At 40.5% G+C, this 27115-nt stretch overlaps 1 protein-coding gene across 9 annotated transcripts in view; it reads right to left on the reverse strand.

The window, feature by feature from the left end:
- NRCAM (neuronal cell adhesion molecule) overlaps nt 1–27115 on the reverse strand; it is a 277791-nt gene that overhangs the window by 133791 nt on the left and 116885 nt on the right. For all 9 annotated transcript variants that reach the window (XM_064575428.1, XM_054505349.2, XM_054505348.2 and 6 more), the window contains one exon: nt 2991–3064. The gene's annotated coding sequence lies outside the window, so the exon portion shown is untranslated. The remainder of the gene's footprint in view (nt 1–2990; nt 3065–27115) is intronic.

A 27115-nucleotide genomic window follows, 5' to 3' on the forward strand; every position in this document is an offset into this window, starting at 1 on the left:
TCCCGAGGAAGCTTTTTATTCATGTGCTCTTCATCTCTCATTTCATGAGGTGAGTATTCCTTTTGTGGATGATGTGTCTACTAGATTTATCTGGTGTCCAGGAGCATGAGATAAAACTTTTCAGCTCTACAATGATCCTGTAGGACAAATTTTGATAGATCTCCTTATTGTTAAGCAGTCTTAAAAACTGTAGTCCCCATAAAGAAAAAAAAAACAAAACAAAACTGTAGTCCCCTTGCATTTTGCCATAAAATACAGATTCACATTTACAAAACAGCTTAATTATAAGATAAACTCTTTTTACTGTTATCAGTTCTATTACTATTTATTCAAAATATCAGTAACATTCTCCTACTATGCATACATAACTTTTTAAAAGTTAGTGCTGTGAGTCCAAAGGGAAGAACAACTTTTGGATCATCAACCAAAAACAATCATTAAATAAGTCCAATTACCTGTCAGGTTTTCCTTTTCAGATAGCTTGACGAATGGGAACGAGCCTTAAGGTATAGCAGGGCAGGATTCTTCTTCAGCCTTATTATGGTTACGACCAGGACCAAACTCACACAAATGCAGCCTGAGCGCTAGAAAACCAGTTCTACAGAGTGATTGAGAGGCACCCATCCCCCACCCCCAGCTCTGGTTTCTTCTAGAAATTCCACCATTAGCTATCCTGCATTTTCGCCCAAGGTTTTCAAGCCAGGTAGAAGAGATGGGGAGAATTCTTTTCCTTGGAGAGAATTTACACATCGGTGTTGATGATGAAGGGGAACGTGGTTTGTATCTGTGACTGGATATCAATCAGCAGGGGTAGCACTTTCCAGAGAGAAGGAAAACCACAGTTCTGGTCGTTTACATCTTGCAGATACCACAGCACACAAGTGAATGTGGGAAAGACTACTGAAAACTCCAAGTAGCTACAAAAAAACTTTCTTATTCTAATGTCAGAGGCTGAACTCTTGAATAGCCTGCGGACATTCTGAATACAAGAGGGCTTCAGAATTTTGGGAAGCTTCAGGGCGCCTTTGTTTCAGGGAGGCAAGGGAAAAAGAACACGGGAAGACACTCAGGATTTAGTTTCGACCAGATTAAATCATTCACAAAGATAAAATGAGATATTTCAGTGGCTCTAAGAAAGCCTGACAACTAAAAGCTCACTTTAGTCATTTAACAAAAGACTAGCCAAAAATATCCACGAGAAGAATGTACTGAGAAAGGTGGAATTGAACCTTTTCAATTGTGCCTCTAGAAGACAGAATTTTAAGTCAAATAACTCTCACACAATGAATCAAAGAGAAAACAGTGCGACTAGCCAGGAAAACGTCCCTAGCAACCACGGGAGAGTGCCCTCGGAAGTGCGACGGAGCGCTACCCCTGCCACCTTCCAAGGACACCACACACTCCTTGCGGGTGGTCCCTCCGCTTGCCTGGTCTTCATGGATCTTCCCCTTTTACTAGAAACCACCACTTAAAAATAAGCTCCTGCTCTTGCTGTCTTTCCGTCTCTCCTAGGTGTCACACAATATATAATCTCCAGAAGGACTTGTAATATACTGCTGATACGAGTGATTTATCGCAGGCCACTTTTACTTAACACCATTAATTCCCAATCCCCAACAAGTGTGACTTGGGATATCCAGACTTCCGTGTCCCTGTGAGATTGGATGGGTCCTACTCTTCCATAGCTTTACCTTGCAGGCATTATTTTATGAATTAAGGATACTTGTTGGAGGAGGTGTGTATAGGTACATCAAAGTGTTATAAAGCAAATCATTTTACATTAACTAAGGGAGCTTTCTAGTAAAAGAGCCATTTATATGAAATGAAGGCTCTTTTGGTATTGGTCACGACTATTTAACTCAGCCATTTTGCTAGTCTTTACTCATGTTCACTTTTCAAGAACTCTTCAAAGCAGAACAAAATGTGTGCTACTTGATTTACAAAGCAACGTTCTTAGTTTCCAGGCCACTGACTTAGGGATTTCTGGGGGGTATTAAAGCACCATAAGTATTAGTTTTTTGAAATCAGTTTTAATACAGCACAAAAGAAGCAAATTCAACTGAGGCATGAATCATTTTCTCTTAAGCAGGAAACAACATCTGAATGGATTAATTTTAACATTTCTCAAGGACAAGAGACAACATGCTTGCAAGATTTTCCTACCTCCAAATCTTGCAAACAATCTTCTTTTCATAATTGAAGCCTGTGAGAGTTTCTTTATTTGTTAAATAGAACCTAGGAGGGTAGAGGACTAAATGTCTGAACAATCATGCTCTCATAAATTCATTACAAGATAGAGGTCTCCGAACTATGTTCCAGATCTCCAAGTAAGATAGTCTTCATCAAGTTCAATACTATAATAGCTGGCTTTTCAGAGGCATCATAGGCCTGGCAGAGTCCATTCTAGAACTGATAATTCTAAGTGACATAAATGGGAAAGGGGTGGGTAGTGGGGGTGGGGGCATTTGATTTACAAAGCAGAAAGCATTTATCAAAGTAATATTTAAACTTTCCAAATAGACTTTTGTATTATTTGGACTTCATTGTGAGATAACAAAAATTATGTATGGCTAAGTATATTTTCAGGAGATTTTCTGATACCTGATTGAATCAAAAAGAAAACTCTTTTCTTGTAAATGATTCCTTATCATTTTAAATCTTTAATTCCTTCAGAAACATATTGTTTATTAGTAATGCCTTCACTCTGCTGTCTATTTTCTGAACTTTATGATTCATGATTTAGTAAGACAAAAATCTCATGACAATGGAAGGACATGAAGGGCTGGTTTTCTTTCCTATGTAATCGATCTGTCCCCTTTGACAGGCAGTATGATTAACGTTTTTGCGTCTATATTCCTACTCCCCATCTTTCAACATACTTTTTGGATTGAAAAGTATTAATTATGGCAATAATATTACATAATCATATCATTTTATGGTATAATTCCCTTCTTTACTAATTTAAACCTTTTCAGAAGACAAACCCCTACCTTTGAAGAAGTTCTTCCTGTCTGAAGAAGTTGTCCTTTTAATTCTTTAAACCAGATGTCTTCTCAGCATTGCCCTGTGAGTCGAAGAGTGGGGGAAATGTTAACAAGAGATTCATCATCAATCATAGCAGATTGTCAATACATTAACTTCTGTCCGACTCCCTGATGGGAAACACAATTACCAGGGGAGTCCTGTAAGGAAAGACAAATTATGAATAGATTTGCCAAAACACATCTCTGCTGGTTTCAATCAAAAGTGACAGCAGAGAGGGACGCCTGGGTGGCTCAGTTGGTTAAGCAACTGCCTTCGGCTCAGGTCATGATCCTGGAGTCCCGGGATCGGTCCCGCATGGGGCTCCCTGCTCAGCAGGGAGTCTGCTTCTCCCTCTGACCCTCCCCCCCTCATGCTCTCTCTCTCTCATTCTCTCTCTCAAATAAATAAATAAATAAATAAATAAATAAATAAATAAATAAATAAATAAAAGTGACAGCAGAGAGTTGGCCTAAACTCTGGTGGCCATCCCATTCATGCAACCCAGCCGAAAGCAACATGTCTGTTTCCTTTTTTCAGTTTGGGGGATAGAGGGTTTTTTGTAATGCACCTATATGGTGTGGCTAAAATACTTTCTTGCTATGGCTCATTATTACTGTTGTTATTCTTAAAATGTTTCATTTAGTACAGAAGGAATTTTTTTGACTTTGTTTGAAAGGCCCCAAGTTCTCAGTGAGAGTCACAAAGAGACGGTGGGAGCAGCCAAGAGGAGAGGAGCCCCACCTGGCCCGTGACAAAGGCTCAGTTATGGATAATTCCAGAGTTTGACCAGCTCCAACTCCCCGCTCCTCAGCCTGAATGTTTCCTTTGCAAATATTCCAGCTGATTATTAGCCAGAAAAGGACCGGGAGTGTAACAATTGCAGCTGAGCACATTAGGTTTCATTTTTTTAGACAACCAATTCAGTGACACCAAGGGTTTTCTAAGGGAGGGTTTGTGGCTTTTTGGACTTTGGATTTTTGGAAACAGAAGTCATACTGTCAGACCTCTGAAAAACCTTTCAGATTAGAGAAACAAGTGTCAATTCAGGAACTCCCGACTGCATTGAAATATTAAGACAACTATGAATTGCAAAGTGATTCCATTAATAAAATAAAAAGATGTATAATCTCAGATGTTCTTGTGTATGCGTCCGTTATAAAATATTTTCTGTATTGAATTGCAAAAAGCTTTATCTTAATGACATGCAAAACCACTCTTAATAGATTTTCATTGGATCTAATGCAATGATATTTTATTAGGACAAAAAAACTATTGTTGAGGTTAATGACTCCTCCTTGGAATTAAAACCAATTTTAGAGTAATCAAGGTCTTCTTTTCTTATTATTTAGTTCCCTCTTTAAAAAAACTCTTTTGAGGTGTGTAGGAAAGAATCTGCAAGAATCTGAAGTCATGTCTACAATAATAACTCAATCCAACAAACTTACTGAATATTTCATATATATCTATCAATACACTGGATAAATATAAATGAGGAAAAAAGTGTTAATACATGAGTGCACCTTTACAGGTAAACATTGATTAGGTCAGCATGTGGATGCTGTCTCCTCTCTCCCCCTCCACCTACCCATCCCTCCATCTTTCCACCATCTCCCTCCCCTCCCAGAAGCTTGGCTCTGCTTTTGGCTCTGCCCAGAACCTGAGGCAGGTGGCTTAGCCCCACGCCATAGGTGACATGAGAGAAAACCCCTCTCTTTTTATGTTACTGAATGTGGACCTTGGATGAGTCTTTCTCTTCACCATTGCAGTGTTAATGTCTGACACCGGTTTGGGCCTCAGGGACTCAGACCCTGCCTAAAGGAGTACTTTGCTACCAGGTCATTCAAGCCAGCTTCACTCTGGGGAAAGGAGTCTGTCACCTCTGCTAGCCCAGTGTACTAGAGCTCTGCACTGGGACTCAAGACCAAAGCCTCACCTAATAATATGTTGTTACTTTGTCTTGCTTTGTCAGTGTCCACACTACAAGTATTTACTTTGGGAACCTCAAACGCAGAGCAGAATGTAGCATTCCTGGGTTGCTGGTCAAAACACACCACCATCCTTCACCTCCAAATAATTAAGGTAAGGCAAATTTGCAACTCAAAAGGGTAGCCTGCTCCTTCCTTCTTAAAGTCTCTTCTAAGACAAGTTTTTGTGTGTGGAAAAATCCACAGAAACAGGAAGTGGTTCAGTTCGCTGAGCCACGCCCAAAGGGAATCTTCACCCCAACTGTTTTGGTACCCTCATCGTGTCTGTGGCATCTACACCACACTGCTGTGGAGCTATTGCTAAAAATCTACATCACAGGTAGTCGGAGGCTACAGCTAAATATTGAGAAGAGCATCAACTAAAGACACACATCAACAGAATTAATTTCACCATAATTTTTACCTGGAGGAGAAAGAGAACTCACATTTTGCGGGCTACTACCATGTCCCAGACCTGGTGTATGGATGGCAGGTGATGCACCAACTCTGTAAGTATCACTATTGCTTTGACACAGAGGCAGAAACTGAAGCACGGAGAGGTTACGTAAATGACCCAACTCGCACAACTCCCAGGTAATACATCTGGAGTATAATTCTGCTTCTGTCTGAATCCAAAAATGTGTGCCTCTCCTACCTCCTCCCATGGCTTTTGAGAGAAGCCAGGATGAACCTGGAGTGGGGGTGCTGCCGAGATTTACGGGAAGGGCAGTAGAAGTGGAGCTGTTGGAAGGAGTGGCCACACTGATGGGAAGCGTGGAGGAAGCCAAGAGGAGTAGGGTCGGGGAGGCAGGAGGGTGGGCCACAAGGTTGAAACCTGCAGGGAGGGTGCACGCAAATGGGGGAACTCAGCGGCTATCAGCAGGAAGCCCCCAAAGCCCCAGCTGGTGCCACCACCTCCCGGGGACCACAGTTTCCAAGTGTCAGTGACACCTCCCACACTATCATTCCTCTGCCCTTCTGCCAAGCATGCCCTTTATTAATAACATTTCATGGAAGAGGCAGGTCTGAAAATACTACTGGGTATGGTGTGGAAGAAGATGTTCTTGAACATAAATTTTATTTTTTTATTTCAATTCAATTAATTAACATATAATGTATTATTGGTTTCAGGGGTACAGGTCTGTGATTCATCAGTCTTATATAACACCCAGTGATCATTACATCACATACCCTCCTCAATGTCCATCACCCAGTTACCCCATCCCTCCACCCTGCTCCCCTCCAGCCTTGAACATACATTTTAAAGAGAAGTCAAAGGAATGTGGTTCTTTTGATAAGCTTGAATCATTTTTAGTATAACTGAATTCAGGGCAAAATGCCCTGAAAAGAACACACATGTAATTTTGTATAGGTGGGGTTTCCCATAAACATTATGTGGGAAAACTATTTTATCTTTGCTTATATATATTATTGATAGCGCACGGCCTCATTTTTAACTTCCTTGTGATGACTGAAACCCCTGAGCCTTTGCAAAGACCACCAAAAGACTACGTATTAATTGTATTACTATGTCAGCAATTATGCCAAACATTTCTAGGGAATGAATTTTTGTTACATTCATTACTCTTGCTTTGACAACTGTGTCAATGGGCTTTCATCACTCTGAAACACATTTAGGTTGACAAAACGGGGTAATACATCATTGCTAAGGATTATTTTTCCAATAACAAAGTAACAATTCAATTTTTTTAAACCAAAATACAATCAACTTATCCTATTAAACAAAACCAGTCCTAAGCCAAAAGGTCAAGATGAGATCTGATGTAATTTAAAAGTAGCCTTCAGAAAAGATAAATAACATCTAGGAAAAAAAAAAAAAAAGAAACCCAAAGGCCATGGTACACACGATAAACCAATTACAATAAAAGTAATTCAATGGTGCATAAGTATGGCCTTAAAAAAATTCAATAATTCAAGAAAGTGAATGCTTGCCTTACCCATGGAAAAATAAAATAATGGGGCGCCTGGGTGGCTCAGTTGGTTAAGCAACTGCCTTCGGCTCAGGTCATGATCCTGGAGTCCCAGGATCGAGTCCCGTATCAGGCTCCCTGCTCGGCAGGGAGTCTGCTTCTCCCTCTGACCCTCCTCCCTCTCATGCTCTCTGTATCTCATTCTCTCTGTCTCAAATAAATAAATAAAATCTTTAAAAAAAAAAAAAGAAAAAGAAAATAATGAATTTCCTAATTGCTCCAAAGGAAATTGAACTATTAACTGGCACGAATTTTTTTGCAGGATTTTGTTTTGTTTTGTTTGGTCTGGTTTGGTTGAAAATGGGAACCTGTAACATTCAATGCAACTGAAAATCTGTTATTGCAAACATTACCAGGTAAAAAGTAACAGCAAGCAAAAACACTCAAAACCTCATTTGGTTTATACTCTCCGGCACAATCATGAGGACATTAAAAATGCTAATATTACTCTTTGGTTTGGGCAAGGTAGATTTCTAAAAGCTGGCTTTATTGGAGATATGCATTATATCAAGCATTTGACCCTTCAATCCAATTCTGTTTTCAACTGTGACAATTTTATTTCCTGTTTACACTCTTAAAAAATCAATACAGCTGAGAAATACTTTTTAGGACATCAATTTTGAAAACCTTACATGTAACAATATAGTCATACACCTGCACTATTATGTTTATGTAGCATGCAAAATTTAGCATTATGAAATGATGGTAATTTACAAACTTATTTTTCATCTTGGTCTTTAACAAAACTTCGGTAGTATGAAAATCATGGACTAACCCCCCCAAACTCTTTTTTTTTTTTCTTAACTTCCTGCCTTTGACATGATCCTTTGACTGAATTTGGGGTCCATTCATACTTATTAACTGGAGAGAAAAGGATAAACAAACAACCCTATTAGAATTGGCATTTCTCTTTGGTTTCTCTGGGCATGCCTGTCATCCAGCAGCCCAATTCAGCTTGGCAGGGCAAAAAGCCAAAATCATCTTGAAACCCAGTTCTCGGCATTTCAGCAACCTATGAAACAAAATACATTCCAAAAAACAGAGAGCATGGTCTGGAATAAAGCAGGTTCAACTAGTACCTCAGTGGGATGGCCCCCAGACAGCCACCTCTCCCACAGCCTGGCTCGCTGGGGTTCCAGCGACACGGGGTCCTAACGTCCAGCCCCAAGTTTAGCATGAAGTGCGGCCAACTCTTGAAGACTAGTAATCTTGCTGGGACTTGGGACCAACTCTGTGGCCTCTTAAATATCAAGGCGGGAGCAGGGCAGGGATCCCTTCTGATCGGAAATTTGCAGGTAAACCAATGTGTCATGCTTGACCTTTCAGAGAAGGGAAACCACTGATCCCTTGACAAGTCAAATTAAAAAGATTGAAGACTGCCTACCCCCAGAAGCTGAAGACTGTTTTGAGTGCCATCATCATTTGCTACCTTGTAGACTGGTGCGAACATCCAATAGTGAGCAAATTCCATTCATCTACGGCATGCTGGATATATGCCATCTTACTGTCTGTCAGGGCCCTGGCAGACATACACTGCTGTAACAGTTTATAGCACATACATGATGCACTTCATGGTTTACTAGGAGCAACTGCCATAACTCTAAATAGAAACCCAGAATTCCAGTGTGCAGTCATGGCTAGCTGTCTAACAAAGCGCCATGCCCCCTCTCTGTTGTGCAGAGTGGTCATGCGGAAGAAGCCCCACCCGTCCAGAGTCTACATTTCCAGCTCCCCTTGAATCTCGGTGCGACCGTGAGATGTAAAGGAGCCTCCTTGCCCAGATGTTCAAGAAGCCTATGTCTTTCCCACCCCTCATCTCTCTACTGCTGGCTGGAAGCCGATATCCATTGGAACTTTGGAAGTCCCTCGGCCTGGCCTTTGTCAACACAGTTCCCTGAGGGTGACAGGGAGAGATCCTTCCGTCCACACAAATGATCTACATGACCAGCACTGGACTGCTACCTGAATGGGAAAGGAATTCTAACTCAGGGAAGTTTTTACCATTTGGGGGTTTGTTACAACAGCTAGGTCTGCCCTGTCTCATAGAGTCAGCATGTCGTGAATGTAACAGAAATCTTAAATCTATTTATTCCTCATTGGTCCTTTTTCTGTGTCTATAATCGAAAAGGAACAGATTTAGTTTTAAAATTTTAGTGTATCCAGGGGCGCCTGGGTGGCTCAGTCGGTTAAGCGTCTGCCTTCAGCTCAGGTCATGATCCCAGGGTCCTGGGATCAAGTCCCACCCTGGCTCCCCGCTCAGTGGGGAATCTGATTCTTCATCTCCCTCTGCTGCTCCCCCTGCTTGTGCTCTCTCTCTTTCTCTCTCAGTCTTTCTCTATCAAATAAATAAAATCTTCTTTAAAAATTAAAAAAAATAAAATAAACATTAGTGTATCCAGGGGCACCCGGGTAGCTCAGTCGGTTGAGGTCTGACTCTTGATCTCAGCTCAGGTCCTGATCTCAGGATTGTGAGTTCAAGTCCCACATTAGGCTCCACGCTGGGCATGGAGTCTACTTAAAAAAAAACAACACTAAAATATTAGAGTATTCAGAGATTATTAAATAAATCCTATTTGACACAATTGAAATAGCAGTGTTTATTTTGCTCAGGGAAGAAAAAGCTTGAAGGACACTAGTAAAATTGTCAATGAATAAATGAAAGTGGTTGAGAAGACTTCACTAAATACAAACCAAACAAATATAGAAGATTTACTGGATGGTATGTAAAATATCACTGTACCTAGAACATGGGGAAGGTTGAACATAGTTGAGAGACTCCGATTCAGTAGGTGTAGGCAGGGCCTAGAAATCCACTTTTCTAATAGGCAGCTCCAGGGGGTCTGATGCAGGCGGGCTTGGGCCACACCATAAGCAATGTGGTAGAGAAGGTCTCTGGTGGGGACGCCTGGGTGGCTGAATCGGTTGAGCAGCTGCCTCCGGCTCAGGTTGTGATCTCAGGGTGCTGGGATCGAGCCCTGTATGGGGCTCCCTGCTCAGCAGAGAGTCTGCCTCTCCCTCTCCCTGCTTGTGCTCTCTCTATCTGTCTCTCTCTCTCAAATAAATAAATAAAATCTTAAAAAACAAAAAAAAGGTCTCTAGGATAATGATGGTTAAACTGTGAAATACACTACTTTGTGAGGTCATCAGATTTCCTTCCTAGAAGAAAGTAAACCTGGGGAAGTTTCCCATCCACAAGGTGGAAAACATACTCTGTCAATAAACATTACAGAGCTCTGGGAATCTAGGCAAGTATCACATGACCCCAATCCTTAAGCAGCTCCCGGTCTCAGGAGAGTGACTGTGTGTCTTTGCAGAGGAGGTGGTGATGAGGAGAAGGAGGAAACAAAGATGCCATCTGGGTTTGAACTGGGGAGATGGGTCCCATCCATGGGTGTGCGGAGGTTCCCCAGTGTGGTCCCAGAGAGTACACTGAGCTCCCTGGGGCATCCTTGTCCTAGAACAGTCTCCAGATAATGCCACCACCAACAAGGTACAGAATGAAACAGAGGAAGGGGAGGCCCAACCCTATTCAAGAAGAAAAAGCACTTCATGTTTACCTATTTTACATATCGAACTTCCATGGAATGTGCCGGGAAGAAAAGATTCTAAGGCAAACAAAAGAAGTTTTATAAAACCGTACGGCCATATGGGGAGTTATTGTTTAGTGAGTTGTTTCAGTCTGGGATGATGAAAAAGTTCTGGAGATGGGGGATAGTGATGCCAATGAACTTAGTACCACTGTACATTTCACAATGGGTAACATAGTAAATTTTATGTTATATATGTTTTGCCACAATAAAAAAAAAAACATGGCTTAGACTTCCTTCTACCTCTGTAAGTTAATAAACAGAACAGGATATTTGCAGGAAAAAAAAATTAATCTAACCCTACACTCTCTCATCAATACTTTCCAAGTCCCTGAAAAGTCAGGAAAACATGAATTCTAAATCAACAAATATTTCATGAGAATTCCCGTGGCCCAGGCCCTGTTCTAGGCACTGAAGACATAGAAGAGAAACAAATGCTGCCCTCAGAAAGCATTTATTCATTCCCTCATACACTCAACAAATATTTATTAAATGTCTATCACTTGCCACACTATGCTGGGCACCAGAAATACAACGGTGAGAAAACAGCAATGAAAACATCAGCAAACAGGACCCTTCTTTGCCCCCATGAAGCTCACAGTCGACTATAGGAGACAGATATGAATCTAAAATACCCACTTTGAAAAGTCATCAAAGCAGAGCTGTGTGGAGCTCCTAGCGAGTGTGGTGATGAGAACTGGCTCAGTCAAGGTCTTTCTGAAGGGAATGATGACTGAGCTGAGATCCGATGGACGGGGTTGGGCAGGGACAGTGTGGCCAGAGCAGAGCAGAGGGAAGCGGGGCATGGCCCCAACGAGGCTAGAGAAGCAGGTGGAGGCCCAGTGCCACACAGAGCCCTGTGGATCTCTCAGTCTCTGTCTTAAGGGCTATGGGAAACCATAGATGTACTGTAACGAGGCCCGGGGTGGGAGAGGAATGATCTGATAAAAAATGAGGGCAAGGGGCTACTAGTGAATTCCTGTACAGTTACAATAGGTGAAAGTCGGAGCACCTGGGTGACAGTTGGTTAAACGTCTGCCTTCAGCTCAGGTCATGATCTTGGGGTCCTGGGATCGAGCCCTGTGTCAGGATCCCTGCTCAGCAGGGAGCCTGCTTCTCCCTCTTCCTCTGCCCCTCCCCCTGCTTGTGCTCACGCTCTATCTCAAATAAATAAATAAAATCTTTAAAAAACTTTTAAAAATTGGTAAAAGTCTTTGAAGCTCTCAGATGAAAGACAGTATTTAATATATCAAAGAATTATCATGATCAGATAAAAAAATTATAAACTGCATGCCGATTTTTAATTTTGTAGTGTTAATCAAAACATAGTCTCTTAAGGTTCTATTACAAAAATCTACTAATAAAGCTGAATATGATTAAAAGAGAATCACCAGAATCTGCAGGACTAGTAAATTAAGTTGTCCACACTTGATCAATACTGTTTAAAGTAGATACTTTGGGGAATAAAAAAACAGTTGAACTATTTGATCAAAGGAATGAAGTATATTAAACTTCACAAAATATGATTACTTAGGCATCTTTCATTAACACATAAGACGACAACAGGACATGTAACTAAATGGTGCACTAATTTGATTAATATTTAAGAACTTGAACAAAGAATCAAATATATATCATTTCTTGCTTTAAAATATGGTTATTGATGCTAATATATACTGTTGAGTGGGGGAAAATTCAGATCTGCACAGTAATGTGTGCTAAGAGCAGATAGATAAAGTAATAACAAGAACACCTTTTATAGATCAAGTTAGCCACGGGCTCACTATTTTAATTTATGCAGATTTATCATTCAATAAATAGGTGACAGACATTTCTGCATTTCAAATTCTGGATAAAAATAGGAGTAGGATGCATCGAGCTTTTGTGTAGTGAGTTAATCTGACCTCTGAACAACATAGTACATTCCAGACCGTCTCTCAAAGTTCAGAAAAGTTGTACAGACTTGACCCATATAATCTGCACAATTCACCTTTTCACCAAATTGTCATTTATACAACTCACCTCTGTCAATTTGTTGTTCAGCTTAACTTATCTTAAGAATGCAATGTAGAGAGCCAGAAGAAGGCTCCCAAGGTTGCATTTTATTATAAGCTACCAAAGCCAAAGCCCCCTGGGTTTTGTAGGTCCTGGGAACACAGGCTGATTTGTAGAGGTCTGTACCATCACTTTTCGAGATTTAGCCTTACAAAGATCTTCATTTTAAAGTTTAATCTGACTTGGTTGAAAACCTAATAATTATTGTTCTATCAGTGTACACTTGGGCCTGAACAAATTTAATACACTTGGGTATACAAAAACGTTTGTAAATTTCACGTGCAAAATTCTTCTGATGTTTAAAGGGGTGTTTTAAATGCCCAATGAAACTGCCCATTAATATCAAAACTGTAGTTCATATTCCTAGCAGATGCCACAAATAATATGTCAGATTGTAGAGAAAGGGATAATAATGCAGTAAATCAGATTTAGCAAAAAGAATGAATACATTTACCATAAAAGGGGGGGGGAAATCTCCTTTAAAAAATTAGAAGTATAATTTGCATTTTTATTGTTGGCACTAAACAAATCTCACTAGAGATAAAATGAGAAGTCAGAAAAACTTTCAAACATTTGGACAAAAACTAGACATTTCTTCTTTTTTTTTTTTTACTATCAGCTTTCAAAGTTGGTAAGTCATTCTTTCAAAATTCTCTTTTTTTTTCAGTCTCTTCTTGATACAGATATGAACTCACAAGTAGCCCCCACACTTTTATTTCTCCTTGCAGCTTCCTGAGTAGCTGCCACATTCAGTGAACTCAATTTGATGTCTTTTCATAATACTGCTGTGGAAGGAAGAAGGAATGAACCACAACTGAATCAAAATAAAATGGGTTCCAAATACAACTCTGATGTAGCTTCAGTAAAGTTCATCCTGTGGTTCCCATAATAATTATTGACTGGCACCAGGAGCATCCTAAGAAAGTTTGGCTTCACTTAGTTGTCTATGAAAGCACTAATTTTCAATTGCACTTGTACGGGCTTTTTGAACCAAAAGGAACTTTACGAGCATAAAAAGGAAGAAAAGAAAAGAAAAAAAGCAAAAAGCAAAGAAAGTCAAACAGGATATAAACGATAAGCCTACCATTATAGATTTCTCCATAGTGGTATCTAAGCAGAGTGGCCCATTCCTGGCCAATCCCAAAATGGCTTTGGGGGTCTCAGATCTTTCAGCTGTCTAGATTAGTGTCCCAACTTGAGATTTGGAAATGCTGGTCTTATGGAAATCTGGAATACTATTAGTTCCAGGTCACTTATTAAAGTTAACTCCAAATATGAAGCTGTCCATTTAAAAAGAGGTCATCTTTAATGCAACATGAACTGTATTAAATGAACCAGTATTTCTAAATAAAGCAATCAAGTTATGAATTCAATGGCTTACCAGGTGACATTTAGGCAAATTACTTCCTATCTGTGTACAAAATGGGGTTAATAATCCTGACCTATCTCTTAAGGTCTCGGGGAACAATTCATTTAGGAATTGTCTAAGTGCTGTATAAATGTTTCTGGTGTTATGAGAGCTTGGTTTTATTGTCATTGGAACGCCACCATCGTAAAAAGGAATTGAGAGGTTTAGTCAGAGGTGAATTAACAAAGCAAGGTCTATGCTAATACAAGTGCCCTCTGACCTTGGATCACTGAGCTTGAAAAATCACACAGATCAAAATGGAAATGAAGTTTGCATTTTCAGAGACAGAGAGTTTTTGTTAATTTATTTCCTATTCAACTCCTTTGCTTTGAAAATCACTACTTTGGAAGCAAAACAACCATTTTCAATTTCCACCTCCTTTTTGTTTTCATTATTCTCATTGCTATTCCCAGCACCATTTGCATTAAAGCATGACTTTGGAGGCATCCAAGACCTTTCTTTCTCAATCAACTATCTGGCAGCCCCAGGAAACATGCCTGTCAGGAGGCATGGGCTATGTAGACAACAAACATTTTTAAGTTTTTTTTTTTTTTAATTGTGTGATTCCCCAGACATTCATTACTTTTAGAGGAAGTAAGTTCTCTCTCCCCAAATAAATTTCCACAATTCATTCATTTACTTATTTGACAAAGAGTTACTGAGTACCTAGTATGTAAGTACCAGGCACTGTCCTAGGCGCCAGAGGTAGTGGTGAATTTAAAAAGGCAGAACTCTCTGCTCTCATGTAGCTTATATCCTGGGGATGAAGACAAATAGTAAGCAAAATAAATAAGTAAAGAAACATAATATGTTAGAATGAAAAGATGAAGTGTGGTAAGAGCATGGAAGTGTGGAGATGGAGAGGGCTACAATTTTAAATATGATGGTCACAGGAAAACCTCCTTGAGCAGGTGTGATTTCAGGAAAGACTTGAAGAATGTGAGTGTGAGAGTCATTGGGGAAGGGCTCTGCAGGTAAGGTGAGGGTTCCAGGCAAATGCAAAGGCCCTGAGGTAGGAGATTTCGTGTTTGAGAACAGCCAGGGGGTCAGGGTGGCTGAAGGGAGCGAGCAGAAGAGCTGGGGAAGGAATGGCAGAGTTGGAATGGGGGACCAGATGACCTAGGGCTGGTACATGGGTTCGAGGCCTCTGACTTTCACTCCAAGTGAATTGGGAAGCCCTTTAGAGGTTCTGAGTGGTGGAGTAACATGATCTGACTCCCATTTTAAAGGCTGGATCTGGCTGTATGAGAATACGCTGAAGGGAAGCAAAGTTGAGACAGGAAGGCCACATGAAAGAAGACGGCTGCAGTGATTCTGAGCAGACGTTGGTGGCTTGATCCACGGTAGTACCAGGGTATAGAGTTTCACTGCTTTCAATTATTAATGACATCCTTCTTCTTCATCTAGCTGTAGTTCCCTATCTGAATTACTTCCCTCTCGAAGAAAGTATTTTTTCTTTAAAGCCTTCCCTTCTGCCCCCTTCTGTCAATACTAATACTCTCCCCTCCATCACCGGCCTTAGAAAAGGTCAAACATGCCACATTTGGATGAAGTCATATCAGCAAGGACACTACTGTTGTAAGATAAACTGAGGCATATTTAAATTTTTTTTTTTTAATTTGAAGAAAAATAGATTTGAATCAGGCAGCATCCAATCTAGCAGGTAGAATGGAGCTCTAAGGAGCCATATAAAATGAAAGGCTGAAACAAGGAAGTTATGCTAGACAGACAGAGGGTTGGTTATTGCAAGGTCCCTTTCCTTAGGAGATGGCAGGGGTTTATCAGGCAGATTTCCTCGCTAGGGCTGATCAGGGGATTCCTGATTGACTGGCTTAAGATTCCATTTCTGAGAGTCAAAACTGTCATTAAGTCCTGGCTCTGTGACAAGAGACATAGCATAAGGGACTCCATTTTGGATCTGTTGTCTTTTTTTTTTTTTTAAAGATTTTATTTATTTATTTGAGAGAAAGAGAGCACATGAGAGGGGGAGGGCCAGAGGGAGAAGCAGACTCCCCGCTGAGCAGGGAACCTGATGCGGGACTCGATCCTGGGACTCCAGGATCATGACCTGAGCCGAAGGCAGTCGCTTAACCAACTGAGCCACCCAGGCGCCCTTTTTTTTTTTTTTTTTTAACACTACTCTCCCAAAGCACAAATGACTTGGTGGGTTCTATTGAAGTTCTCAGTAAAGACACCTGCCACTCTTCAAGGCACTGCATTACAGTCCAGATGACTGTGGAGTGTAAGCCTCCCTCTGAAGTGGGGGTGGGGGTGAGGACGGGGTGGTTGGGTACAGAAGTCTGGGATGAGGCCAACAGCTTTGGTTTTCAACAACCTCTACAAACCTGCTTGCATTTTGACTTAATTAAGTCCCACTAGGACTGCACACAACATTTTTGAAGTAAATTATTATCCTGTTCTTATATGCTCTTTTGTCCAAATACACCAAAGAAATGCTCAGTCTTTTTTTTTTTTTTTTAAGATTTTATTTATTTATTCGACAGAGAGAGACATAGCGAGAGAGGGAACACAAGCAGGGGGAGTAGAAGAGGGAGAAGCAGGCTTCCCGCTGAGCAGGGAGCCCGATGCGGGGCTCGATCCCAGGACCCTGGGATCAGGACCCGAGCTGAAGGCAGACGCTTAACGACTGAGCCACCCAGGAGCCCCAAAATGCTCACTGTCTTTTAACGCCTGTGTGTGTGTGTATAGAGTTTTATCTTTAACTGGGGCCACTAAAATCAGACACTATGTACCAGGCAAGCTTACGCCCTGAGCACTGATTGCAAGAACAGATTTGACTTCACCAAACAGAAAGGAGGCGGCTACATTCAAGCCTAAGTCCATGTCTCTAGAAAGGTGGTGGCAATGACCACTACTCAGAGAGAACGTTCTGGAAATGGCCCTTGTGGGAAAAGGAGGAAGCTACATTAGTCTTTTCAACCAGCCTAGAAATGTTCCTGGCGCCTCAGGACCAGCTTAGGTCAAGGAGGCATATGTAACCAGAACAATCTTGGATTATGGCGTTCTGGGCCCATGGTGCAGTACCCTTGCTTTTTTAGCTGGGTCTCACTGTTTGTAGAACAAATAATATTTTTTTTATTTTATAAATGAGGTGATATATGACTTTTATTAATGGGTTATTACTTTAAATAAATTCTCTCTCTCTTCTTCATTTTGGGTGACTTAGGAAAAAAAAATGCCTCTTGACATTTAGAAAAAAATTTTTTTTTCCCTGAGCCTGAGGTCCTACCATGGGGCTCTGGTTCCTCCAAATACTTGCACTGCCCCCTCTCTCATCTCCTTCAGGACTTTACGCACATGTCATCTCCTCGATGGCTGGAGCCACCTTCTGTGGCTGGCGGCTGCCCTCTCTAAATGGCAACATACACCCAACTCCCATCTCCCTTCCCTGCTTTATTTTCCCCTGCAACCCTAGTCCCCATCCAACACATTACATATTTTATTACTTTATTTTATGTGTTGTCTCGTGCATGAGAACCTAGACTCCACGAGGACAGAGATTTTGTTTGCTTTGTTCATGTTATCTACAGTGTGCCCAGAACAATGCCTAACACACGGAGGACATCAATAAATATCTATTAGATGAATGAATTCCACAGTGATCAGATAATAATGTCAACTTGAGATGTTATATTCAAAGATCAATTTTGGCTAGCACATGCATAGGAAGTATTTCTGGAAGGATACATGAGACTGCTAACAGCATTAACCTGGAGGGGGAGAAATTTACATCTGATTTCACAGCTGTATGTACTACTCATATCTTTAGATCATTATAATTTTTTTATCACGCAGAGATGTCTGGGCGATGTGAATTATGAGCCATAGTAAATGCTTTTTATAGCCTTCGATAGTAAAAAAAAAAAAACAACTAATAAGTGTCCATTTAAAAATAGTTAAGCACATATATGTGCAAAGATCTACACACAACAATGCAATGAGGTGGATGAGACATGCAAAGTTAACACTAAAAGGTAACACATCTAATAACTTCTACTTTTGGAGTGCTCAAAGATCTCATATCCAACAGGATGAACAGATCTGGCTTGAGCAGTATGTTGGTACCAGAGACACCTGCAGCTAACGAAGACTTCCCAGCAAGCAGGACACTCTGACCGCTAAAGGAGGCAGAGAAGAATGTTCCTTACAACTTTTTTTTTTTTTTTTTTAGATTTTTTATTTATTTGAGACAGAGAGAGAGAGAGAGGAGTGAGGGCCAGAAGGAGAAGCAGGCTCCCTGCTCAGGACTTCGGGACCACGACCTGAGCTGAAGGCAGATGCCCAACCGACTGAGCCACCCAGGCACCCCCTTACAAATTTATTTACACCAAAGATATGGTAGCAAGGATTCCAGTAGGTTCCAAGCCTTGAAAAGTATTTCAGTTTTCCTTTGAATTTCAGGACCAAGCTATTGTTATACAATACAGTCTCCATAATGAGAGTTTCTGAGGAAAATGAAAGAAACCATGAAAACCAGAGTGCAGTCAGAAACGTCAGAGAGAAGGGGGTTGACAAAGTGGCAGAATTAAACTACAAGAGCATACTTATTTACAGAGTAAGAAAATCTGGAATGGAAAGAAGGCAGTCATGGCCAGTGAATGGGTCTTGTTAGCAGGAGAAATCAGTTATTCTCCCTCTAACTCAGGTAAGTATGAGAACGAGGCTGTTTGTAATATAAAGGGAAGATTTACAGACTTGGTAGTTCATCTTCTGGAAATGAGATGGAAATATCAAGTTTGGGAAAGGTGCCCGCATAGTTCTCTCGTAACGAATAGTGGCCTGTCGTGACGAAGTATGGCGAATTTCTCAAAAGGAACCAGGGACAAGGGAAAGAAGCAAAAAAGGTATGGAGACTTGTATTGACGAAGAGAAAGGAATGAAGCATGAGCCCCCTGAATCATGTTCCCTACCCCACAATTCTTTTAGGATCATTCCGTGATTTGGGATCTTTTCTCTTTTCTCTCACTCTCTTGATTACTCCACTTTCCAACCAAGGGCTTTGATTTTAATCTACCTAACACCAGCTGTTACCAGAGCCTTCCTATTAAAGGGCTTAGTCCAGCCTGATCCTTAAAGCAAACGTCAAGCACATGGAGCCAACACAGCGTTTTGGAAAGAGCACTGGTCTGAACGCCTGTGTCAGACCCCAGCTCTGCATGGTCCTAGCTCTGTAGCCTGGGGCATGCTGCCGAATCTCTTCTCATCCTTAAAACAGATAATAAGACTTGTCCTTTCTACAGAAGATGGTTAAGAGGATCAAACTAGATCGTGCAAACTGAAGAGCACTGTATATAAACATACAAGTTATTTTTATGGTGATTTCTAATGCTCTTTTATTATTGTCGATGGAAAATATGAACAGAAAAAACTGTCCTAGGAAAATAGAAGCATGTCTTACAGTACATTTGCTCTGGGTCCAGCTGCAATAAAAGTCAGATAATGGGGATTTTGAGGAGTGTGTTCAAGGATGCAAAATTTTGTTGCATTAGGATAATCACCCTGTGTTTAATTTCATGAGGTTCAAAAAACTGAGTAACACTGAATATAATCTCACAGGTGGTCTTTGAAGATATTTCATGAGCTAAAGCTAACAAATCCAATTATGGCATTTTGGCCTTTAAAAAAAAATAAGTGCCTCTAATCCAGCTTTTCTCATCCTCTTGACCACTGAACTCTCTGGAATACAGAATTAATACAGAAAACTTGGGGAAAATTCTCAAGCTAGTACAGAAAGAATGACAATTGAATCTTCTTTTTATTCCAAAAGACAAATTGGTAAAGCTTACACCACACTTCATACACAGGGAGATGCATTACAATATAAAACAAAAAACAAACAAACAAAAACCCAGCAGGAATGCAGCAGATTAGGGTGAATAAGCCTTGGATGGGTGGTTGCTTTCAGGTAATCTAAAAACAGCCCATGAGACCTCTGAAAACAATTATCTATACAAAGGATGACAAATTACATTGAAATTACATGTCACCACACCCTGCCGCCGTACCCTGACAGCAAACATAAACCTACAAGCATTTATTTTTCTTTAAACTGTGTTCACATTTGCCCCAAAATATTTGCACTCAATCTGACGGGCACTGCCCCGCCCAATCCCTCTTATAAGTGTTTAACAAGCCCCGGGAAAGATACTGACTTCTGGTACAAACTCCACTAACCAGCTCAACATACTAAATAAACCCAAATCAATGAGCAGAGAACGTAAAGCTTCAGACACGCCTTTACAGTTGGGATACAATTCTAGTTTTGGCTTCAGTTTTAAACAGATCATTAAAATGATACCTGAGAGGCGGAACAGAAAATCAATCAGTCCCAGTAAGCAAATATCACTTCCCTTTGCACAGAAACAAGCACAGACATTACCTTACAAATGAAGTTATCTTACTGCTTCCCATTTCCTTCCTGTAGTAAGAGGAAAATCTTACACAAAGTGCCTGCCCACCCCGGCACATTTCTGCAGATAAGACATCGGTCAGTGAACACTGCTGTGGCCGGACCATGGGCAGTAAAATGTTAGAGTCCTCTGCACAGCCAATCCAAAGCTGCTCAGACCTCTGGGGCCTCCCAGGGCGATCAGCCCGGCTTTGTGGCAATACAATGGGGGTTAAACATTTCCTCGGATCCAATTAGAAGCAAGAAAAATCTGTTTAGTTGCTCACAACTATTTGGCAAAATACACAATGGGTTATGGCTTGGTAATATTGTTTTAAGAAAGTAACTGCCATATTTTCACCTATGGGGAGAAAATGTAAGGTGTTACATGATTTCTTCTTTATTTTTAACTTAGTACTAACTTGAAATAACATGTTACAACTCCTATCTGGTTATTGTTCAAATATTCTTTCTTTACAGGACACAGTAATTGCTTAGAACTGGTTCGCTTAGCTCAGCGTCAGAACCTACTTTGTACACACGTATAACCTGCCATCCACAGGACTCACAACCATCATTTCTGCCTTTTTCCTTTTATGGTAGCCTAGAAACACTATTTCCTTCAATTAATTTACTGTGAGATCTTACAAAAATAAATATTACATCGATTTTTGTTTCTTTTCCCCTACCTATTTCTCCATTTTATTCCTCTTTAAGATACTAATGACCCACTGTCATTAGTATCTTACCTATTCAAGCTGTAAAAACGTTTAAATGTTATGATTATTCTTAGAAGCCAGATATTATTGATACGTAAGTACACACATAAGAATAACAAATAGTGAGGAGTATTTTCACGACAGTACTAAATATATCAGACTTATAGTTCATGTTAAGAAGACCCAAAAAAAGTCGTGGAAGGTGCTCTAAAATGAGGTATATATAGTAGGACCTCATGGTGGCGGTTGCCACAAATCTCTAAGCCAACCTGTTTTTGCTTAAATTTCTAATGATTGTTTTTCAAGCTGTAAGGCTCTCTGGAAAAACTTCCAGAGAAGTAGGTTTATAAGTCCTTCACTGACCATGATACAAGTTTAGAAAGTGTCCATTTAGTACATTTTCAATTAAAGTTACTCACTTCCTAAAATCAAACCTAAAAATCTGTTCCCCACTTATTACAACGACTGGCATGAACAATGGGTGGACATATTTCTTTGAAGCTCTTTTCAGCACTTCTTGAGACCTGGCTGGAATAATGCTTTTTCTCACAAAAGCGCAACCAACATGTAACACAATCTCCTTCAAAGCATATTGTCAGGAGATCAACAATAACCACGGTCCATGACCTTTAAAACCCAACCGAGTAGAGACATCAGACAATCCTCACTGGGTCCTACCTCAGCACATCTGTTTCTGCTTAACACGTCCTAATTAGCCTTGAATCGTGTTCATAAAACCTTTAAAAGCATAAAATAATTTTCTGATTTGTTTTTTTTACTCTTAAAAAATAAGTCACGCAGAAGGGAAGCCTTTAGAGCTATTTTCTCCCAACTGCCTATCTGCGGCTCTGTATGTGTTAGGAGTGGTTCCAGCTGATGGAAACAGAAGCTCATCAGCTGCTCAAGCCACGAATATGGCACACGCTGCCAGCAGCAGAGACCAGGCTGGAGAGTGTGATTTATTCTTGTTACACCTGTTGGGATTTTCCAGTCATTTCTCTGGGGCGAATTTTAAAAATTTAAGCCTTCACATTGGAAAGTAAAGTGTGCCTATGTTTTTCTATGAACATATTAGCGTAACGTTTTCTTTTCCCAGTTAGCTATTACCACAGGTGTAGAAAAAAGGGCTCAGGGGCAATCTGAAAGAAGATTGTATTTTAAAGAACAGTGTGAGGACTACTTAAAATGGGGCTTTGAACTGCGATTGTGTTCCTTGCAGTATGGGCTGAATGGAGGAGAGCCGAGCTTGATTATGCAGCCCGACTGACCGAGCCTAATCAGAATTATTTCGGCACACTGCTTCACTACAGCCTCAGACCCATTAAACCCTAAACGCTTCTGCCTGCCCACTTCCCACTCCGTCTCCCACCGTGACCTATTACTTCTCAACAGAGGTTCCTCAGTGGGCTACTCGAAACATTTTTTTGGTAAACAGAGGTGCTGGGTTTAACAGGCTCCTCCAAACCCATCAGCAAAGCTGTCATTTTATGGCAAGAAGGGGTAGCGTCCCACTTTAAAACAGCACCCCCGAGACTGCCCTGCAGAAGGGGGCCATTTGAGGTAGTTCTTTCACCTTGCGATGTATTTTTATTGAGAAATGTTGAAGTCGACACAGCTATTACTCCCTCCACAAAGCCAGCTCTGGAGTCAAAAATCAAAGTTTGGTTATCTCATCTTGAACTCATCAGGTTATTAACGCCTATCACATTGCTTAATGCATCATTTCCAAACACGGAGTTCCATTTTGGGGACCGGGTGAGGCAACTTATGGCATCAGAATGGCACGTTCTGCTTTCTGTTCCCCTAATTCAATCTCCCACACCGTCCACACTTATCCCTTTACTGGCGTGGCCCTGATTTTCCACATGCTACCGCTTGGTACCCATTTTAATTTAAGTGCATAAGGATGTTCAGATGTGCTTTTTTACAGACACACTTCTTCATTTAAACCTAAATTATGTATCTAAATTTTGATTAGAACAGGAACAATCAGAAATTTTCAGTCTTTAAAAATTACTGTCTATCCAAATTTGATACTTCTATGATACTCTACATGTGCATGCATTATGAATATACACGATGCATAGTCACCCTCTGTACTTCAGATTCCTCATCTGCAAAATGAAGATAATATAGCACCTTCTTCGTAAAATTGCCATGAGGATTAAATGAGCTAATATTTTTAAGTCACTCAGAACAACGCCCAGCACATAGTAGATGCTATGCAAATGTTTGTATTAAATAAATAACAATAAATCAGATATCATCTATGAATGAGAAAATGAGCCAATAATTCTTTCAGGCATTCATCCAGAATGCTAGAGTTCTGCCCTGAAGTATTAGTTTACCTTCATGATCTTTATTTTTGTCATTATTTAGCAGGCTTTTCTAATTGACCAAGTTCACATTCACTGCCTGTTTTCTGCAATATTTTGTAAGTTCTCCCAGGGCAGAAGTGATGGATGTTTTCCTTTGAACTCCTTTCCTGGAACTAAAAAAAGATGTCAATTAGCTGACTGAATGTGAGATAAAGAATTTTGCTGAAGTAGTCTTTACACTGAGTGGGGAAAAAAGAATTAACTGAGTGATTCTCTCCTCCACCCTGAAACACCACGCTGTACCCACATGGTCACAGGCATCCCTGGGCATGTTTCTGTAAGATGTGGCTCTGCACAGGGGAGACAAGTGAAGTGTCATGTCTTTTGGTGAAAGTGTCACAGGGGCCATCTGTTTCTGTAAATACAGTACAGAGACCCAGGAACCCAACAGATAATTTGATGGCACAGCAGACTGGCATCCTGTTGCTTTTTTATAATTTACTGAGAGGCAAAATGCCAAGATTTTAGAAAGGCTTTGTGATGCTGAATGAAGGAGGGAGACTGAGAGAAAATGTTTTTGAGGCGAAATGATATACTTTTTAATATTTCAAGAGAACAGCAGAGATTGGTTCTCTTTTTGAATCTGTGCACCATCAAAACCAACAAAACATGCATTAGTTCCTGGCTCACTCTTTCTCTTTCTCTTAGTCTCCGTTTCCCCGCAACCCCCCCGGCCCCACCTCCTGCCCCACCTTGTTTTGAGTACAGACATGTTTTATAAGCCACTGTTCTTATTTTTTTTTATTTTAAAAATTTATTGTTATGTTAATCACCATACATTCCATCATTAGTTTTTGATGTAGTGTTCCATGATTCATTGTTTGCGTATAACACCCAGTGCTCCATTCACATGTGCCCTCCTTAATACTCATAACCAGGCTAACCCATCCCCCACCCCTCTCCCCCCTAGAACCCTCAGTTTGTTTCTCAGAGTCCATAATCTCTCATGGTTCGTCTCCCCCTCCGATTCCCCCCCCCTTCATTTTTTCCCTTCCTACTATCTTCTTTTTTTTTTAAAACATATAATGTATTATTTGTTTCAGAGGTACAGGTCTGTGATTCAACAGTCTTGCACAATTCACAGCGCTCACCATAGCACATACCCTCCCCAATGTCTATCATCCAGCCACCCCATCCCTCCCACCCCCCACCACTCCAGCAACCCTCAGTTTGTTTCCTGAGATTGAGAATTCCTCATATCAGTGAGATCATATGATACATGGCTTTCTCTGATTGCCTTATTTCGCTCAGCATAATACCCTCCAGTTCCATCCATGTCGTTGCAAATGGCAAGATTTCATTCCTTTTGATAAGCCACTGTTTTTAAAAAGGAGCTCTGGTATTGTTATAATTAAGAATGATTCTGCAAGAGGGCGCCTGGGTGGCTCAGTCGTTAAGCGTCTGCCTTCGGCTCAGGTCATGATCCCAGGGTTCTGGGATCGAGTCCCACATCGGGCTCCCTGCTCGGCAGGAAGCCTGCTTCTCCCTCTCCCACTCCCCCTGCTTGTGTTCCTGCTCTCGCTGTTTCTCTCTCTGTCAAATAAATAAATGGAATCTTTGAAGGAAAAAAAAAGAAGAAAAAAAAAGATTCTGCAAGAGGGACGCCTGGGTGGCTCAGTCGGTTAAGCGTCTGCCTTCAGCTCAGGTCATGATCCCAGGGTCCTGGGATCGAGTCCCGCATCGGGCTCCCTGCTCCGCAGGGAGCCTGCTTCTCCCTCTGCCTCTGCCTCTCTCTCTATCTCTCATGAATAAATAAAATCTTCAAAAAAAAAAAAAAAGAATGATTCTGCAAGAAAAGGGTTTTTGCAAAAGAAAGTGGTCAAAAACTCTGATACCTGTAACAAGAGCACTAAAATAACCAGAATTTCTCATACACTATGTCCTGGCAACACTTTATATAGGGTTCTTCTACGGTTACTTATACACGTGTCAAGATATGCATTTCATTTTAAATGTATGTCTAACCGCATTGCATTTAAAGTCTTCTTAGTTAGAACTGTGTTTATATATGTGAAAATTTATTGGACAATTCAAAGAATAGCAAAGATGAAATTATCATTGAAATTTGGAAGGATGTAACAACAGGATAGAAATGAGAAGAGAAAAAAAAGGTTGTAAAGAACAGGAAACATTAGGGTTCAAAGTATATAAAATTGCTCTGTAGGTCAAAAAAGTCAAATATCAGTAATTTCATGTGATGGACCCTAACTACTTCCCTGGGACTTCCCAGCTCCAGTAACATCCAAATTCTTCCTTCCTTCCTTCCTTCCTTCCTTCCTTCCTTCCTTCCTTCCTTCCTCCCTCCCTCCCTCCTTTCCTTTCCCTCTTTCTAGATTTTATTTATTTATTTGACACAGAGAGCAAGCACAAGCAGGGGGAGCAGCAGAGGGAGAGGCAGAGGCAGGCTCCCCACCAAGCAGGGAGCCCCACATGGGGCTCGATCCCAGGACTCTGGGATCATGACCTGAGCTGAAGGCAGACGCTTAACTGACTGAGCCACCCAGGCACCCCACATCTAAATTATTTAACAGAAATATAGTCAGGGTTCCCAGAGCAAATAATTTTCATTCATATGACTGGTTGTATAACAAGACTCATCGCCATTTTCTGGAAGTTTCAGTTGCTATAAGAAATGTTACTCCCACCCCCCACCACCAAACAGCTACATATTGCTCAAGGGCATTAGAGTGCCAAAGTAATTTTCCCTACCTCTTCTTAATTATATATTTAAACACACACACACACACACAAACCTGAATATTTCTTTGTATAAGAATGTACTATATGTAAGTTCATTTTTCAAAATGGCATTTCTTCTGACATCTAAAACCTCATTTGAATAATGCAGAAGTAATTCATTCATAAAAATAAGACAGGAAGAGGTTTCATAATTCTACTCTAACAAAATTGACCAAAATCACCCTAACTCAAAAGAGAGATTTTTAATTATGTATTTTCAAATCTTTTCTGAACTGTAAAACCCATCTCTTAGAAAAATTCTTAACACATTCTCTCATTACTGCTGTTACAATGATGTTAGTGGGCACATTCACAGTCAGGCTCCCTTAAATTTATTTTAGTAGCCCAAGCATTGGATGAGTAATGAAGGGGTTTATGAATCTGTTGAAAGTTATGGAAGCCTAACCCAAGAAAATTCAGAAACCACTAAATACTTGTTGTTCATGCAATAGGATGTTCAAGAACCTCAGAGTCCCTAAAGATCTTTTAACTGCCACAATTCATCCTATTCATCACTCACCTGTCTTTTTTCTTAGACAGCACTACAGGAAACAATAAAATTCTTCACAATCCCCCCACTCCAATGTATCAAGGTTTCCTTAGAGTTGTCTGAACCCTGTAATTTCAACAAAGTTGCAATCTCGAAATTTTTAATTTTTGAAGTTAACATTGTCATGAATATTTTTCATATCACTGACAGTATTCAGAATTATAATTTCAAGTGAACACAAAATATTCCACCGCAATGCTATGCCATTATTTTTATCATCAGACACCAAAGATTTCTGAAAAATTTTTCCAAAATGAAACAAGTGGAAACATCTTTATGGTGGTGCCATCC

The sequence above is a fragment of the Mirounga angustirostris genome, unplaced genomic scaffold (genome assembly GCF_029215605.1).
Source record: "Mirounga angustirostris isolate CCGP_5_RB_7025 unplaced genomic scaffold, mMirAng1.0.hap1 SCAF_12, whole genome shotgun sequence".
In the NCBI taxonomy this organism is placed as follows: domain Eukaryota; kingdom Metazoa; phylum Chordata; class Mammalia; order Carnivora; family Phocidae; genus Mirounga; species Mirounga angustirostris.